Source organism: Dipodomys merriami, unplaced genomic scaffold, assembly GCF_024711535.1.
Source record: "Dipodomys merriami isolate MVZ:Mamm:240054 unplaced genomic scaffold, mDipMer1.0.p SCAF_57, whole genome shotgun sequence".
Taxonomy (NCBI): Eukaryota; Metazoa; Chordata; class Mammalia; order Rodentia; family Heteromyidae; genus Dipodomys; species Dipodomys merriami.
Genome location: NW_027206146.1, coordinates 6,904,636 through 6,922,792, shown reverse-complemented (window position 1 = coordinate 6,922,792; position 18,157 = coordinate 6,904,636). Strand labels below are relative to the sequence as shown.

Below are 18,157 nucleotides of genomic sequence, written 5' to 3'. Positions count from 1 at the left end.
TAGATAAAATAGACTTCAAATTAAAATTTGTGAGAAGAGACAAAGAAGGTTGCTACATATTAATTAAGGGATCTCTCCTTCAGGAGGATATTACGATTCTAAATCTCATCCATTTCTGTCCTCTAAGATCCTCAGGAGCCCTTGGGATTCCATTTCACAAGCGCCAACACTGGGCCTGAAACTGATTTTCATCTTCCTCCTATTCTTCCTGAAGAACCATTTAGAATGGATCAATAATCTAACGCACTGATTTTTCATTCTGGTATCAAATGTTTGGCTGCTGTATACATCAGACATCACAATGCCATTCACAATGTTCTCGGGTGAATCAATATGGGGGCTTTTCCTCATAGTCCACCTGTGCATCGGTGTCATGGGTAACTCCCTGCTCTCCATGCTCTATCTGTACATGTTTTGATTCCAACGTCATCTGAAGAAGCCCATCGATGCTATCTTCATGCACCTGACAGTGGTCAACATCCTGAACCTCACGTTCACAATGTTGCCAGACATCATGGCATCTTTCCGAGTTCATGGTTTTCTGGACAATGTGGGCTGCAAGGCCGTGGTGTACCTCTTCAGAGTCACCTGGGCGCTTTCCATCTGCACCACCTTGCTCCAGTGTGTGTGGCTTAAATCTAAGTCTTCAGTGTAGATTTTCCCTTCTTTCCTCTTCTTCTGGGTTGTCAATAACACTCATCTATGTCCTGGTCATTAAGGTTATGAAAGCCAAAAGCAATTTTACTCTTGCAGGTTCTGGATTTTCCAATGTATATTGTCATACTCAGCAGATAGAAGACAATAGATCATGGTATTTCATCTCTATCTTCTTATTTTGAGATCTTGTGTTTGTAATCCTCATGATCATCACCAGCCTCTATATGGTGACCCTCCTGTACCTACACAAGACAGCCCAGCACCTCCATAGTCCCAGGCTTGCCTCACAGCCAGCACCTGAGAACAAAGCCACCCACATCATCCTGCTGTTGGTCAGCTGTTTCATGTTCTTCTATTGCTCCAACAACATCGTGGACTTTTATTACTTTTACACAGCAATGAAAATTCCAACACTGGAAGTGATCATTTGTATTTTATCATCAGGCTACCTAGCCACGTCTGTTTTCTTCCCTACGAAGAATAATAAAATTGTTTCCAAATGTACACTCTCCCTTTCATTGATGGGAAGTACCAGTTGTCATAAAGCATTCAATGGCTAATTAGACAGCCAGATCTTTTGCTCAAAAGCAGTGAAGTTTTTAGTAATGTACCTGGGGAATAAAACTGTGTGTATAAACTATGTGTATTGAGCACTTGAAGTCTTATTCAACTTTAGACATGTTGTAATTCTTAAACATTGAGGGAGTATGTTTTCTCAAACATTTTATATTTATATCCCCTGTTGTTGCTGTATTTGAGTTTGGTGCCATAGTATTGCATATACATTTATTTGAATTAGGGAAGCGAAGGGGAACAACAGAATGGTGAGATAAAGGACAAGGGCTGAGCCAATGCAACATCAATATACAGAAGACAATATGTTGGAAATGATCTGTACAAATTTTGGGGGGTGAGGAGGTAGGAGGGGGGGATAGAAAGTAGGAGAAAAAGGAGGGAAAGTATAACAAGTTTGTCAAAAAATGTATTTATTGAGCTGGGAAGGTGGCTCAGTGGTAGAGCGCTTGCCTTGCATGCCTGAGGTCCTGGGTTCAATTCCCCAGCATCAAATAAACAAAGAGAAAAATAGCCTGAGGTGGCACTGTGGCTCAAGTGGTAGAGCTCTAGCCTTGAGCTGAAGAGCTGAGGGACAGCACCCAGGTCCAGAGTTCAGGCCCCATGACCAGACCCCTCCAAAAATGTATTTATTTGTTTACTGATGTGACTGTAATCCCTGTGCATATTCCTTTGAAAAGAATATATATGTATACATGTATATATATATATATATGTATATATATATATATATATATATATTTTGTCGGTGGTGGGACCTGAACTCTAGGCCTGGGCGCTGTCCCTCAGCTCTTCAGCTCAAGGCTAGCGCACTACTACTTGAGCCACAGCGCCACTTTCTGCTTTTTCTGCTTATATGGTGCTGAGAAATCAAACTCTGGACCTCATGCATGCAAGGCAAGCACTCTACCACTAAGCCACCTTCCCAGTCCTTGACAATAATTTTTTTAAGTTTTTTTTTTTTTTTTCATTTTTGTCGTTTCATGGGGCTTGAACTCTGACCCTGGGCTCTGTCCCTCAGGTCTTCAGCTCAATGCGAGCACTCTACCACTTGAGCCACAGCGCTACTTCTGGTTTTCTGGTGGTTAATTGGAGATTAGAGTCTCACAGCCTTTCTTGCCTGGGCTGGCTTTGAACCTTGATCCTCATATCTCAGATTCCTGAGTAGCTAGGGTTACAGTCGTGAGCCACCAGTGCCCAGCTCAAAAAAAAAGTTTTATATTGCTTAGTTTCTTAAACTATTATTGGTGGGGGGCTGGAAATGTGCTCTAGTGGTAGAGTACTTGCCTAACATTGAAGAAGCCCTGGGCTCAATTCCTCAAAATCACATACATAGAAAAAGCCAGAAGTGGTGTAGTGGCTCAAGTGATAGAGTGCTGGCCTGGAGTCAAAGAACTCATTAACAAGCCAGGCGTCAGTGGCTCACGCCTGTAATCCTTCATATTCCGAAGGCTGAGATCTAAGTATCGAAGTTCATAGCCAGCCCAGGCAGGAAACTCCATGAGACTCATCTCCAATAAACCACTCAGAAAATCGTAAGTGGAGCCATGGCTTAAGTGGTAGAGTGCTTGCTGTGAGCTGAAGAGCTCAGGAACAATGTCCAGGTCCTGAGTTCAAGACCCAAAACTGCCCCTCCAAAAAAAGATTATTGGTGGGATAAAAGAAATACATTTCCTGTACACTATTAAAATTAAAAATAATTTCTGTTTTTTAATAAAGACAGCAGCTAGGCAGTCTATTTCTACCCTTCTTTCCCTCCCTAATAACAGTGCTGTTCGTTATATGGATTTTTATTTGATGGCTCTATGAATTCTGGTGATCCAGTGACAAAGCAGCATCTAGCCAATGAGGAAGCAAGATGTAGCCAATGTCAAAGGATACAGCCAGAACCAGGCACAGGTGGCTCATGCCCATAATCCTAGCTAGTCAGAAGACACCTCGGTTCTCAGGCACCCTGGGAAGAAAAGTTAGTGATACCCTTACTTCAACTAATCACAGGAAAAGCCAGAAATAATTCTATGGCTCTAGTGGTAGAATGCTAGCCTTGAGCAAAAGAAGCCCAGGGACAGTGCCCAGGCCCTGAGTTCAAGCCCCAGGTCTGGCAAAAAAGAAAAAAGGGTGGAGCTTGCAGCCAATGACAAAGAAAATTGTAGCCATTACCAAAGCAGGAGGCAACCAATGACAATCAGGATGCAGTCAATGCAGAGATGTGTATACACCATGACACATATTCTTCCATCTTGTGATATCCATGACTCTACTCTGTGACAAGCAGTGTGGCAAAGGCACAATGGAGATCAGTGTTCTGATTTAGACAACAAAGGAAACCTTCCAAGATAGGGCCGTGGAGAGAGTAAGTCCCTGCAGGTCCTGTCGTCCATCACCACTGGACTTACTGGAGAAGTGTCATGAGGGAAAGAGGTGCTGTTCAGTCTGGAGCCCACTGGACATTGGGTATTTTATTCTATTCTATGTTTTGGTCAGAGACCAGGACTGGAACTCAGTATCTGATGCTTTCAGTCATCATCTGATGCTCCACAAGTCCCCTATCCCACCTCTGAACACTCAACCTAGTTTGAAGTCTACTCCCTCTGTTATCCTTCCTGTTCACAGCCGCTATACACAGTTGGCTCTCCTGATAGTATGTATTAATCTTTGATTATTGTTTAGACCTTAATATTTACTGTTTGTGTGTGTTTAGTCAATTTGCATCTTTGGAGTGAAATCCATTTGATTATCATGTGTGATCTTTACATTTGTTACGGTTTTCTATTTTACTAGTCAGTAACAGTGTTCTTACCATGCTTTGATAGCAGGGAAATTCTGTTTTCATCACCTGAGTTCTCAAGAGTCTCCTCTCTGTTATGAAATTGTTGCAGGAGCCTCTTCATTAAGAGTTTGAGGTTTTTTGTTTGAGTTTTCTTTGTCGTTGTGCTGATCCTGGGGCTGGAAGGGAAGACCAAGTTTGTGTGCCTGAGCTTTTGCACATGAACCATATAATAATTTTAAACTTTATTTTATTATAAAGATGTTGTACACAGGGGTTATGGTAACATGGTAAGGTAATGGGTAAATTTCTAGTTGATCATTGTTGTAATAATTAAATTATAGAAACTTAAAAAATAAAATAAACAGGCTGGGAATGTGGCTTATTGATAGAGTGCTTGCCTGGCATGCATGAAGCCCTGGGTTCCATTCCTCAGTGCTTTGTTTCCTTGACTTTGATTATTCTTTTCAGATTGTCAGCTTCTCTTTATTACGGTTTGTAGTGCTAGTTTGGTGTCCATGGATTCTTGGTCTATGTTTTTCATGGAAAAGTTTCCTTACACCATCCATTGTGACTGTTACATTCCTTGGTTACCCCAGTTTGGGTTTCCATTACTGTCCTTCAAAACTGCTAGGGGCTCTCCTTGCATTTAGAGTTGGTATGGAGAAATCAACAGTAATACTATCTTCTTTCCGTTGCAATAAAGTTCTTCCTTTGGTTTTTGCTTCATTTAAAAATAGTTTCTTGTTCTTGAAGTGCAAAGGTTTCACTGTGATGTGTCTAGAGATATTCTTCTGGGATCCTGACTGCTACAACTTCTACAAGTCTCTGTTAGGTGGGTGAGATTCTGTGTGTTGAGACAGGAGATATTTTCTGTTCTTATTTTGTTACCTAGTTTTTCAATGTGTAACCAGAGACCTTGTGAAAAGAAAACTTTCTAGCATATCTTATGTGCTAGTTTATGACCCCTGTGCTATGGGTTCCTGGAGTCCCCGAGCTCTGGTGCACCAGATGCTGTACTCTGCAGATCCAGGGCACAGGGTCACCCATGGTGGCAAATCCCAGTGGGAAAGGCAGAGAGCATTCTGTTTTGCTCCAAGCTCAGGATGCATCCAACTTTTAATAACCAGCTACGTCCTGAAGTTTACTTTCTTATGAGTTTGACTTGTATTATTTTATTCCATAAGCATAGTGTGTTCTCTAAGCGATTCCTTCAGCACCTGGGAGACTGATTGGCTCTCCTGTGGGGACATCAGATTGACACCCTGTAAACAAGGCCGTCAAGACAGCATGTGACACTGATTGATGTCCACTGGGAGAAGCCTCATCACCCTGGTATGGTTTATAGTCAAGGCTGGTCACGGGCAGGCTATCCAGCTTATCCAGCCTTTTTTTTTTTCAGTCATAGGGCTTCAACTCTAGGGCTGGGCACTGTCTCTAAGCTCCTCCGCTCAAAGCAAGCACTCTACCACTTGAGCCACAGCACCACTTCCAGTGTCCTGGTAGTTAATTGGAGATACGAGTCTCACAGACTTTCCTGCCCACACTGGCTTTAAACTATGATTCTCAGATCTGAGAATCCTGAGTAGGTATGATTACAGGTGTAAGCCACTGGCAGCCTGCTCAGATGTTTTTCTTATAGCTTATCAATTCTGTGAAATGACATGTTAGAATTGCACTCTTCCCAGTTTATATAATTTTAATTGTCATTATTATTTTGTATTTTTATTATAAAGCTAATATATAGGGTTACTATTTCATAACTGAAAAAATGAGGATAAATATCTATCTGTTGTAAAGCTTCCACTCAGGGTGCACATGCTGTCCCTGAGATTTTAAGCCCCAGGCTGCGCTCTGCTACTTTGAACCACAGTGTATCTTCTACAGTACATTTCTTTTTGGGTAATGTTACCCCTACCTCTGCCTTTCCCAGTTTTCCCATCCTGTCTGAACCACAAGTTATGTAGCTCCTTTTCCATATAGTGTCTACTGAGTACCACTGATGCATTTGTTCACCCTTTAACTGTCATAATGACAAACAGACACTCCAAACAGCAAGTCACTTTATTCCTCCAATCTCAATGGAAAAATTTCAGTACTCACAGATACAATGCTAGGGAAATCATAGATTTTTAACAGGATAATGATAACAAGATCTCTGCATGATCAAAATATTCATCGTTTACATATACTGAATCTCTTGCAGGGTAGTTTTCCTAGGTCTCTTGCTATACATTACTCACCTGCAGTGATCACTGTGTAGAGGAAATAGGTGAGCTGAAGAATACTTTGAATCTGAGTCTCCTGTTCCATTGCCCCAGTGTTTTATCATAGTGCAAGAGTGGTTTGTGTAGATTTTTGTTTCATTTTCCTCCAGAAATACATTGGCATTTCATCTCTGGAGTCACATGATAATTATTGCATTTCATATCAAGGCATGCTAAAATAGAACCATGGTCAGCACAATGCTTCATTGAGTTTTCAGGGAGTGTGTGAAAACATGTTCACATCTGGTATATTTGGCCCACTCCTCTTCTGAAGCTTTGTTTATAAACATTTTACCCAGAAATTTCCCCCAGTTTATAATTTCACCATAGGAAGCATTCTACCTGTAAAACTTCCTGGGATGGTTAACATTTCTTTGGGGATATTGGACCTTGAACTAATAGTCTGTCCTTATCTTTCTCATGCACTACTGAGTAGATGTGGTTTCAAATGACACATTGTAGCTGGACACTGGTAGCTTGCACCTGTAATCCTAGCTACTCAGGGAGTTGAGATGTGAGGATCATGCTATGAAGCCAACCCAGGCAGGAATGTCTCTGAGACTTATCTCTAATTAATCAGCATAAAGATGGAAGTGAAGCTCTTAGCTTTGAGCAAGAATAAAACACCACAAGGATATCATTCAAACAATGATATCAAGCTGCAAGATTTCAAATGCGTGCGCACACACGTGCGTGCATGTGCACACACACACACACACACACACACACACACAGGCACACAGCAAATATAATCTGGAGAGCAAAGAAAATTTCTTATAATATGCCAATTTCTATACCACAGGCCCACAGTTCTCCTAGTAAAGGCACTAGGACCCGTGGTAAGAGCCAGGGTTTCCCTCCTATAATCTCATCCGTTTCTATACTCAACGATCCTCTGGAACCTTTGAGATTCCATTCCGGAAGTGCCATTCCTGGGCCTGAAACTGATTTTCATCGACCTCATATTCTTCCTGAAGAACCATTTAGAATGGATCAATAATCTAGTGCACTGATTTTTCATTCTGGTATCTACTATCTGGCTGCTCTATACATCAGACCTTTCAATGCTGTTCACAATGTTCTCGGGTGAATCAATATGGGGCTTTTCCTCATAGCCCAGCTGTGCATCGGTGTCATGGGGAACTCCCTGCTCTCCATGCTCTATCTGCACATGTTTTCATTCCAGCGTCATCTGAAGAAGCCCATCTTTATACATCTGACTGTGGTCAATATCCTGAACCTCACCTTCACACTTGTGCCAAATATCATGGCATCCTTTGGAGTCCAATGTTTTCTGGATGATGATGTGGGCTGCAAGGCGCTGGTGTACCTCTTCAGGTCACCCGGGGATTGTCCATCTATACCACCTCACTCCTCAGTGCGTTTCAGGCCATCACCATCAGCTCCAGCCGTGCCAAGTGAGTGTGGCTTAAATCTAAGTCTTCAGTGTGGATTTTCCCTTCTTTCTTGTTCTTCTGGGTTGTCTATATGCTCATCTATGTCCCAGTCATTAAAGTTATGAAAGCCAAAATCAATTTCACCCTTGTTGGTTCTGGGTTTTCCAATGTATATTGTCATACTCCACAGCTTGAAGACATAAATCAGGGTATTATATCTCTATCTTATTATTTCGAGATTTTGTGTGTGTAATTCCCATGATCATCACCAGCCTCTACATGGTGAGGCTTCTCTGCCAACACCACCACCTAGCTCAGCACCTACATAGTTTTAGCCTTGCCACCCAACCAGCACCCAAGAGCAAGGCCACCCACACCATCCTGCTGTTGGTCAGCTGTTTCCTGTGTTTCTATTGCTTCAACAACATCACCAACTTCTATAACTTTTACACAGCAGTGAGAATCCCTACCCTGGAGGTGATGATTAGTATTCTGTCAGCATGCTACCCAACTGTGTCCCTTTTTTTCCTCATGAAGAATAATAAAATGCTTTCCTCATGTGCCCTGTCTCTTTCATGGAGAACTCTCAGTTGTCATAAAGCATTCAGTGGGTGATTGGAAAGCTGAAATTTTTGTTCAAAAGAAGAGTAAAGTGTAGTAATGTACATGGAAGCAACTGTGTGGGTATGAGCACTGGAAGGGCTGTTCAAATTTAGATATGCTGTAACTTTCAAACACTGAGGTACCTTTCAAACCACTGAGGTACTAAGGTGTGTGTATTGGTGCGGGGATGTTACAAAAAGTTTTATCTTATTTAGTTGCTTAAAGTACTATTGGTGGGATAAATGAATACATTTTCTGTACACTCTTAAAAGTAAAAAGGTATTTCTGCTGCATAAAAACAGATGCTACACTGTTCATTTCTTCCTTACATTCTAATTCTACTAACAGTGCTGTTTGTTACAAGGAATTGTATTAGAACATCCTATGAATGTTGGTCATACAATGACAATGCAGCACCCAGCCAATGAGGAAGAGGGATACAGCCAATGACAAACCAGGATGTAATCCGTGAGAAAGCATAGAGCCACAGCCAGCCATGGGTGGCTCATGCCTAAAATCTTAGCTGATCAGGAATCTGAGCTCTAAGCTCTGAGGTCCATCATTCTAAACCACTCTGGGCAGGAAAGTAATTGAGACTCTTAGCTCAATTACTCACAGAAAAATCTCTAAATGGTTCTGTGGTAGACTGTTAGTGTTGAAGAAAATTCAGTTTCATGAAGGATCTTCTTCTTCTTCTTCTTCTTCTTCTTCTTCTTCTTCTTCTTCTTCTTCTTCTTCTTCTTCTTCTTCTTCTTCTTCTTCTTCTTCTTCTTCTTCTTCTTCTTCTTCTTCTTCTTCTTCTTCTTCTTCTTCTTCTTCTTCTTCTTCTTTTCAGTTTCATGAAGGATCTTCTTCTTCTTCTTCTCCTCCTCCTCCTCCTCCTCCTCCTCCTCCTCCTCCTCCTCCTCCTCCTCCTCCTCCTCCTCCTCGTCGTCGTCCTCCTCCTCCTCGTCCTCCTCCTCCTCCTCCTCCTCCTCCTCCTCCTCCTCCTTCTTCTTTTTTTGCCAGTCGTTGACCTGAATTCTGGGCCTAGACGTTGTCTCTCAGCTCTTCAGCTCAAGGCAAGCGCTCTACCGCTTGAGCCACAGCGCCACTTCTGGCTTTTTCTGTTTATGTGGTTCTGAGGAATTGAACCCAGGGCCTCATGCATGCAAGGCAAGCACTCTACCACTGAGCCACCTTCCCAGCCCCATGAAGGATTTTTTTCTGTCCTTGCACACTGAAATTGTAGTTTTTGTTGCCTGCTAAATGAGTTTCTGAGAGACAACAAATGGTTGAGTTTGGTTTCCCGCTCTCCAACTTTTTTTTTTTCTGTTTATGTGGTGCTGAGGAATCAAACCCAGGGCCTCATGCATGCAAGGCAAGCACTATACCACTGAGCCACCTTACAAGCCCTTGAGTCTTGCTTTTTGATCCATCTGCAGCTCTATATCCTTTGGTTGAGCAATTGAGCCCATCGATACTTGTTACTCTGGGTCCAGGGCTCTGAGAATCAAAGTTTAATAACCAACTGCACCCTGAAGTTTATTTTCTGATGAGTTTGACTTGGATAAAACAAAAAACACGTCTTCAAATGGCAAATGTGTTCATCTAATTAATAAACTTAGTGTTTCCTCCTTGAACCTGGGGAGAATGGTTTGCAGCTCCTGTGGGAAGATTTGATGGATGCCCAGTAAACAATGCCAGCCCGGCAGCAGGTGACGCTGGTTGACATCCAGATATCAATGACAAGAAGCCTCCTTATCCCAAGCCTTCTCTATAGTCCAGCCTGGCCAGACTCAGCCTTTCCATGATGCCAGAATGCCTCAAGGAAGCTGGGCCTTGTGAACCAGCTCTCAGCCCTGAGGAAACCACGACGTAGGAAGAGGTCAGAAAACTTTTCATTATTCCATTTCCCCTGGCTATTGTCTGCTATATGTGTTGTGATTTGAAATGAAGTTACACAAATGCTTTCATCCAGGAACACAGAAACCTAATTGGGACTGACTCTCTGCAGTGACCTAGAAAACCCTAAAAATATTTTACTCATAACTTAGAGAGTGATCTACAGGTGTCATTTGTTTGTTTGTTTGTTTGTTTATTCTGGTGCTGTTGCTTGAAGTAAGGGCCTGGGCACTGTCTCCGTGCTGTCATGCTCAAAGCTTGGACTCTATGACATGAGCCCCAGTTCCACTTCCAGCTTGTGTTATAGTTTATTAGAGATAAGAGTTTCACAGTCTTCACTACCAAGTTTGGCTTCCAACCATGATCACCAGCTCTCACCCTCCTGAATAACTAGAATCTCGGGTGTTTGAGCCACCCACACCCAGCTCCATATCAGATGTCTGTCCTATAACTTATGGATTCTGTGAATGATAGAAATTAGTATTGCATTCTTCCCAATTTTTATAATTGTCATTTTATATATATATATATATATATATATATATATATATATATATATATATATATATATATATATATATATATATGTAGTCGGTCGTGGGTCTTGAACTCTGGGGCTGGGCGTGGTCCCTTAGCTCCTCAGCTCAAGGCAAGCACTCTACCACTTGAGCCACAGGCCACTTCTGGTTTTCTGGGTGGTTTATTGGAGATAAGAGTCTTACAGATTTTAATGCCTGGGCTGGCTTTGAACCTCATTCCTCACATCTCAGCCCCCTGAGTAGGATTACAGGCATGAGCCACTGGTGCCAGGCTTCATTATTATTTTTTATTGTCATTATACATGTAATGTACAGACGGGTTACCATTTCACGACTCAGGTAATCAGTATATTTCTTTTTTGACAATGTTATCCCTTCCCTCCAAGTTTATTCATCCCATTACCACCCACAAATTGCATACTGCATTATCCACAGAGTCTACTGAGTACCACTGTTACATTTGTTCACATTATAATTTTCATAATGGACAATCAAACTGTCCAAACAGAAAGTCATTGTACTCATCCAACCACAATGGAAGTTTTTCAGTACTTACCTGACATTCTTACCTGGACATCATAGAGATTTTCTTTATCATGGCAAGGATAACCTTACCATTTCTTCATGATAAAAACATTCATCACTTATGCCGACTGAACCTATCGCATGATCAATTTTCTGGATCTGTTGAGGTGCTCTGGCATTTTCCTCACTTTTATTCTTGTCCTCACTGAATAGGGGAAATGGGTGATGTTATGCCTAGTTTGAACCTTCTTTTTAAGTTCTCACAGTAGTGATTTTGCAGCCTAGGAGACAAGAGATTTGTTTCTCAGACACTTGAGTCAAGCAAATAAAAACAGGTAGTTTCCCTCCCTCAGTAGAAATAGTCTGATAAATAAAAACTTAGACAGTCTGTACACTGAGATTCCATAACTTGTCCTGTGATAACGGAGAGGTATACCTTCTTCAGCTTCAGAGGTGGTTTTGGTCATTAAAATTTTAAGTATCAAACCAGTACTTTTCAGCCACAGTATCTTCACTCTGAGATAATCTTCTTCACAGTGAACTTAATATCCTCACGCTCAATTCTAAGACAATGCAATTTGAATACGAGATGCACACCACATGCCCTGGCTGCAAACTGCTTTTCTTGACAAGGATGAAGTCCTTCAAGGAGGTATGGTTACAGCTGTATTACTGAACTGTGCTGGTAAAAATCACACAATTTATTATCATGTTGCAACCTTTGTTTCCAATTTAGTGACTGTTGCTATGGGATTAGACAGCAAAAATGACAACATTATTAGGTTTGTTTTGTTTTTAAACTATGATTTAGTAGCAACTAAAGTTCCCAATTTTAACCCCTGGGCAGTAAGATCCAAGTTTCCTTATTGGCACATTAGCACCTAAGGGTCAAGGGGTTGAATAACCAGCACCAAAGATAGGGCACTTCTGATTGTCCCATTTGGCAGAAGTGAAAGGAAAAGAAGTTGTGCTAGATGTTGAAGGGATTGTGGGCAACAGAAAGAAGACACTAGGAGAGGGAAACTGTCACATGAAATCTTCATTGTCTTGTACATATCCTCCATCAAAACCACTATCATCTGCCAGATGATCTTCCAAGATGGCCTTTAACCCCCCTCCAGGAACCACACCTTTCTTCTTCTTTTTGGCTTTGCTTTGCATTTCTTGCTTCTGTGTTCTCAACACAAAGCACAGTCAATGATTTGGTCATCTTTTCCAAGTCATCAATTTCCAACGAAATTCACACATCTCAAACTAAGGCTTTCAAAAACCTGCCATAATAGAATGACTTTTCATCCTGTATAATTTTATCTTTTACTAACTTCCCGAATTTGTGAGATCATCTCTTGAAGATGGGTTCATAGCATCTATCCCACAAACTGTATCATTCACACCACCAAACGTTTCTTTTGCTAGTACAAGGTCTGACTCTTCCTGTAGTTTCTGTAGCCGCAGTTTATCTGCTAATTGTTCTTCTGGTGTTAGCACTTGAGGTTCTTCATATTCTTCTCATCTCCTTTTAATTTCTTCTTGCCTTTTCTTCTATTGTCTTTCTTTGTTCTTTTATTTTCTCCTCTATTTTTCTTTCTTTCCTGAAATTTTTATTTCTGGTTTTACTTCTGCTGCTTCTTTTGATTCCTCTTCTTCTTCATCATCATCATCATCATCATCATCATCATCATCATCATCATCATCATCATCATCATCATCATCATCATCATCATCATCCCAGTTACCTTTGAGGTCCTTATCCTCGCCTTCCCAGTGGTCCCCACCGGCCAGGTGGCGAGCTTGTGGATGAAATAGCCTGGGAGCCGCCAAGAGGTGGGGTGGTGAGGTCAATCACCAGGCTGGCTCTCGTTGGCCCACAAGGGCACGCTGGGACCGTCCCTAGTTTGAATCTTAATCTCCTGTTCTGTTGCCTTAGTGTTTTATCATTGTGGGAGATTCATTTGTACATTGACTTAGTGTCCATTTTGGTTTTGTCTTTTACCTCTAGAAATACATTTGTCTTCCATCATTTTGGCTGTGTTATTCTGATTGCATTTTCTATCAAGGCATGTCTCAAATAAAAGCAGAGTTAATGCAAGGCTCTCTGGAGCTTTTCAGAAAAGCAGGAAGGCATTTCCACCTCTGGTGTGTTTGGCACACTCCTCCTTTGAAGCAGATTTTGATTCCTTACCCAGTAATTTCCCCCACTGTGGAATTTCACCATAGGTACTATTGCACTTTGAACCATTCCTAGGGTGCTCTAAATTTTGTTTCTAGTGCTGGAGTTTGAACTCAGGACTTGTTCCGTTGATTTACCCTGTATTTGGGATATGATGTGTTTTAAAAATGAGAGGCTCTATCTGGGCACTAGAGGCTCGCGCCGGTAGTCCTAGGGACTCAAGAGGCTGAGATCTGAGGATCATGGTTCAAAGCCAGCCGAGGTAGGAATGTCCGTAAGACTCTTATTTCCAATTAACCACCACAAAAACCAGAAGTGCTGCTGTGACTCAAGTGGTAGAGCGCTCACCTTGAGCTGAGGAGCTGAGGGACAGCGCCCAGTCCCAGACTTCAAGCCCCATGACTGACAAAAAAAAAAAAAAGTTGAGATTTGAAGATCAGGATTCAAAGCCAGCCCATTCAGAAGAATTGTGAGACTTATCTCCAAAGAACCAGCATAAAGATGGACATGTATCTATTAGCGCTGAACAATACAAAAAAAAGTTCAGGTATAACACTTAGACTCTGAGATCAAGCCCCAGGATTTCACCCCCCCCACACACACACCACACACACACACACACACAAAGGCACACACACCAATCTGAAGAACAAAGAAAACTCCTTTTCACAGGCAAATTTGTCACACAAGCTCACAGTTCCTCCTCGCTGAGGAACTAGGAAGTATATCATGAACACCACGTTGCCATAATCGCAGCCATTACTGTCTCCTTAGATCCTGAGGAAGTCTTGGGATCCTGTTCCAGTAGTGCCACCCCTGGGCCTGAAAGAGAATTTCATCTTCTGCATATTCTCCCTGAAGCTCAATTTGGAATGGATCCATAACCAGTGTACTGATATTTCTCTCCTGTATCAACTGTCTGGCTGCTCTATATATGAAAACATCACAAAAACTCAAAGGAGGAGGCTGCAATGTACGCATTATCCTGCCCATGTAATTGTAACCCCTCTGTAGAGTATGTTCACAAAAAAATAAAATAAAATAAAATTAAAAAAAATCACAAAAACTGTCAGTGATGTTCTCGGGTAAATCAATATGAGTCTTTTCCTCATAGCTCAGCTCCACATCGTGTCATGGGGAATTCCCTGCCCTCCATGCTCTATCTGTACATGTTTTTATTCCAACGTCATCTAAAGAAGCCCAGCAATGCCATCTTCATGCATCTGACTATGATCAACTTGCCTAACACCATATTCACAATGGTGCCAGATATCATGGTGTCCTTCAGAGTCTAGCACTTTCTGGATAACGTGGGCTATAAGGTGGTGGTGTACCTCTTCAGAGTCACCTAGGCGCTTTCCATCTGTACCACCTCGCTCCTCAATGCATTTCAGGCCATCACCATCAGCTTCAGCTGTGTCCAGAGCTTGTGGCTTAAATCTAAACCTTCAGTGTGGATTTCCCCTTCTTTTCTCTTCTTCTTGGTTGCCAATATGCTCATGTAGGTCCCGGTCATTAAGGCTCTGAAAGCCCAAAGTCATTTTACTGTTGTTGGTTCTGGGTTTTCCAATGCATATTGTCATACTTGACAGAGAGAAGAAAATAGATCATGACATCTTCTTATTCTGAGACCTTATGTTTGTAATCTTCATGCTCACCACCCACCTCCACATGTTGACACCCCTCTCCCGACACCCCAATAGAGCCATGTACCTTTACAGTCCCAGCATCGCTACCTAGCCATCACCTAGCCATCGCTACCTAGCCTAGCCAAAGTCACCCACATCACCCTGCTGCTCGTCAGCTGCTTCTTGTGTTTCTGTTGCTCCAACAACATCATGAATGTTTTTCTTTTTACACAGTAGATAAAATGCCAACGTTGGACATGATCATTTGTATTTTATCATGCTACCCAATCGTGTTCCCTTGTTTCTTCATGAAGTATAATATAATTCTTTCCAATGTAGCACCTCCCCCTCATTGATGACAATTACCAGTTGTCAGAAAGCATTCAGTGGCTGATTGGACAGCCAAAATCTTTCTTCAAAAGCAGAGAAGATTCTACTTATGTACATGGGAAAAAACTGTGTGGGTATGGAGCACTTGAAATGTATTTGAATGAAGATATGCCAGATTATATTTTTGTTGTTGTTGTCTTTGTTTTTGCCAATCCTGGGGCTTGAATTCTGGGCCTGGGAACTGTCCCTTTTGCTCAAGGCTACCACTCTACCACTTGAGCCATAGCACCACTTCTTGCTTTTTCTCTTTAGGTGGTAGTGAGGAATAAAACCCAAGGCTTCATGAATGCAAGGCGAGCACTCTTACCACTAAGCCACATTCCCAGAGATATGCCGGAATTTTAATACATTGAAGCTTTGAAGTCTTACTTGATGTACCCTTCTCTCTCTCTCTCTCTCTGTGTGTGTGTGTGTGTGTGTGTGTGTGTGTGTGTGCACAAAAGTTTTATATTGTTTGTTTAAAATATTATTGTTGGTATGTAATACATTTTCTGTACACTGCTAAAATTCATGACTTGTTTTTATAAAGACAGCTGCTGAACAATCCATTTCTTCCTTGCATTCTATTTCTACTAACAGTGCTGTTTGTTATAAGAAATTTTAGTAGATCACCCTATGAATGCTAGTCATCCAATGACAAACCAGGATCCAGCCAATAAGGAAGCAGGATGCGACCTATGACAAAGCAGGAGGTATCCAGTGACAAAGGATACTGCCAGAGCTAGGCACTGGTGGCTCAAATCTGTAATCCTACTCAGGAAAGTGAGATCTGAGGATTGCAATTCAAAGCCAGCCAGGGCAGGAAAGTTTATGAAAGTCTTATTTCCAATTAATCACAAAAAAATACCAGGAGTGGCGCTGTGGATCAAGTGGTAGAATGCTACTCTTGAGCAAAAGATGCTCAGGGACACTGTGCTGGCCCAGAGTACATTCCCCAGGACTGGCGAAAAAAAAAATCAATGGATACAGCCAATGACAAAGCAAGATTTAGTGAATGAAGAAGGATTCAGCCAATGGCAAAGCAGGATATAATCAATGGAAAAGGATTCCACCAATGGCAAAGCAGGATATTATAGCCAATGACAGAACAGAATCTAGGCAATGACATATACTCCTGGGTCCTCCCACTTCAGGGGGAGGCTACTCTGTGACAGGCAGCTTTACACTGGGACACAATTAGGAAGATCAGTGCTCCTGATTGAGAGAACAAACTGGACCTTCCAGGGTTGTGCTGTGTAGAGAGTAAGCCACTGAATGTCCAGTTGTACCCCCATTCTGTAGAAATATCCTAAGGAACAGGGGCCCTGTCTAGTCTGGAGACCACTAGGGACTGGTTGTTTTATTCTGTTTTGGTCAGAGAATATAACTCTAACTCAGTAACAGACCCTTTTGCTCACTGACTGATGCTTCTCAAGCCTTCTGTCCTACCACTGGACTTGGACCTGGTTTGAAGTCTATTTCCCCTATTATTTTCCTGTTTATAAATCTGTATATTCCCTTGGCTCCCCTGTGAGTATTTTTCAATCCTTGGTTGTCTTCAGGAACTTTTAGATTTCCTGTTTGTTTGTGTTGAGCCAATTTGTACCTTTGCAGTGAAATCAACTTGCTCATCATGTGTGAACTTTCTAATATGTTATCACATGCATTTGTGAGCCTTTCATATGTGTGTTATCTCAAGTCCATTCATTAATCATTTTCTGAGTTCCTTCATACTGATAGTCACCTACCATGTTTTGGTAGCATGTTTTGTTTCTATAGGCTGAGTTCTCAAGAGTTCCCTCTCTTTTATGAAATTGTTGGAGGAGCATTTTCATTAAGGATTTGTTTTTAGTTGTTGTTGCTATTCTTTCTTTAGTTTTGTGCTAGTTCTGGGGCTTGAACTCAGGACATGGATGCTTTTCCTGAACTGTTTTTGCCATCGTTGCAGCCACAGCTTCTTATCTGGGATTTTTGCTGGTTAATTAGAGAGGAGAGATTCACAATCTTTCCTGCCCAGGCTGGCTTTGAATTGTGATCCTCCTATTTCATCCTTCAAAATATCTGGGACTGCAGGCATGAGTCACCAGTGTCCAGCTTCAATAAATTTTGTAGACATACTAGAACCTACCAAAAATGAGCAAGGAGTATACTAGTGACTTATGCAGAAGTGTAATGTGTGACAAGAAAGAGGTAGTGATAGTCTCCCCAAAATGCAGAATGAATTGTGAACAAAAGCAGCAGTGATATTCACTGCTATGTGGAAAATGAACTATGCAACTAGAGGGAAGCTTCAAGACTCATTGTCATCATGTACAATTTCTGTTCAGTCGGTTGTGCTTCTAGAACTCTGGGCCTGGGCGCTGTCCCTCAGCTTTTCAGCTCAAGGGGAGCACTATACCACTTAAGCCACAGCACCACTTCAGGTTTTCTGGTGGTTAACTGGAGATAAGAGTCTCACGATTTTCTTTCCCTGGCTGGCTTTGAACTTGATCCTCAGATCTCAGCCTCCTGAGTAGCTGGGATTATAGGCCTGAGCCACTGGCGCTTGGCCATTTACACCTTTTTGAACAGCAATCCCTCTGCACAACCACTTAAGGGTTAAAAAATAAATAAGATACAACAAAATAAATATACACAAATCAATAATATAGCTCTTAAAGAGACAGAGTCTGAAATCAAACCCTAACACCAACTGCATCCCTCATGATCATTTATTAAAGAGAACAGAAATAAAATGAAGATATCAATGCATGCACAAAAGTCAACATCACTTCATAA

General features: G+C 41.7%; 1 pseudogene; it reads right to left on the bottom strand.

The window, feature by feature from the left end:
* Nucleotides 1-12,238: 12,238 nt before the first annotated feature.
* Nucleotides 12,239-15,219, bottom strand: LOC138812486 (eukaryotic translation initiation factor 3 subunit J-like; annotated as a pseudogene).
* Nucleotides 15,220-18,157: the final 2,938 nt, after the last annotated feature.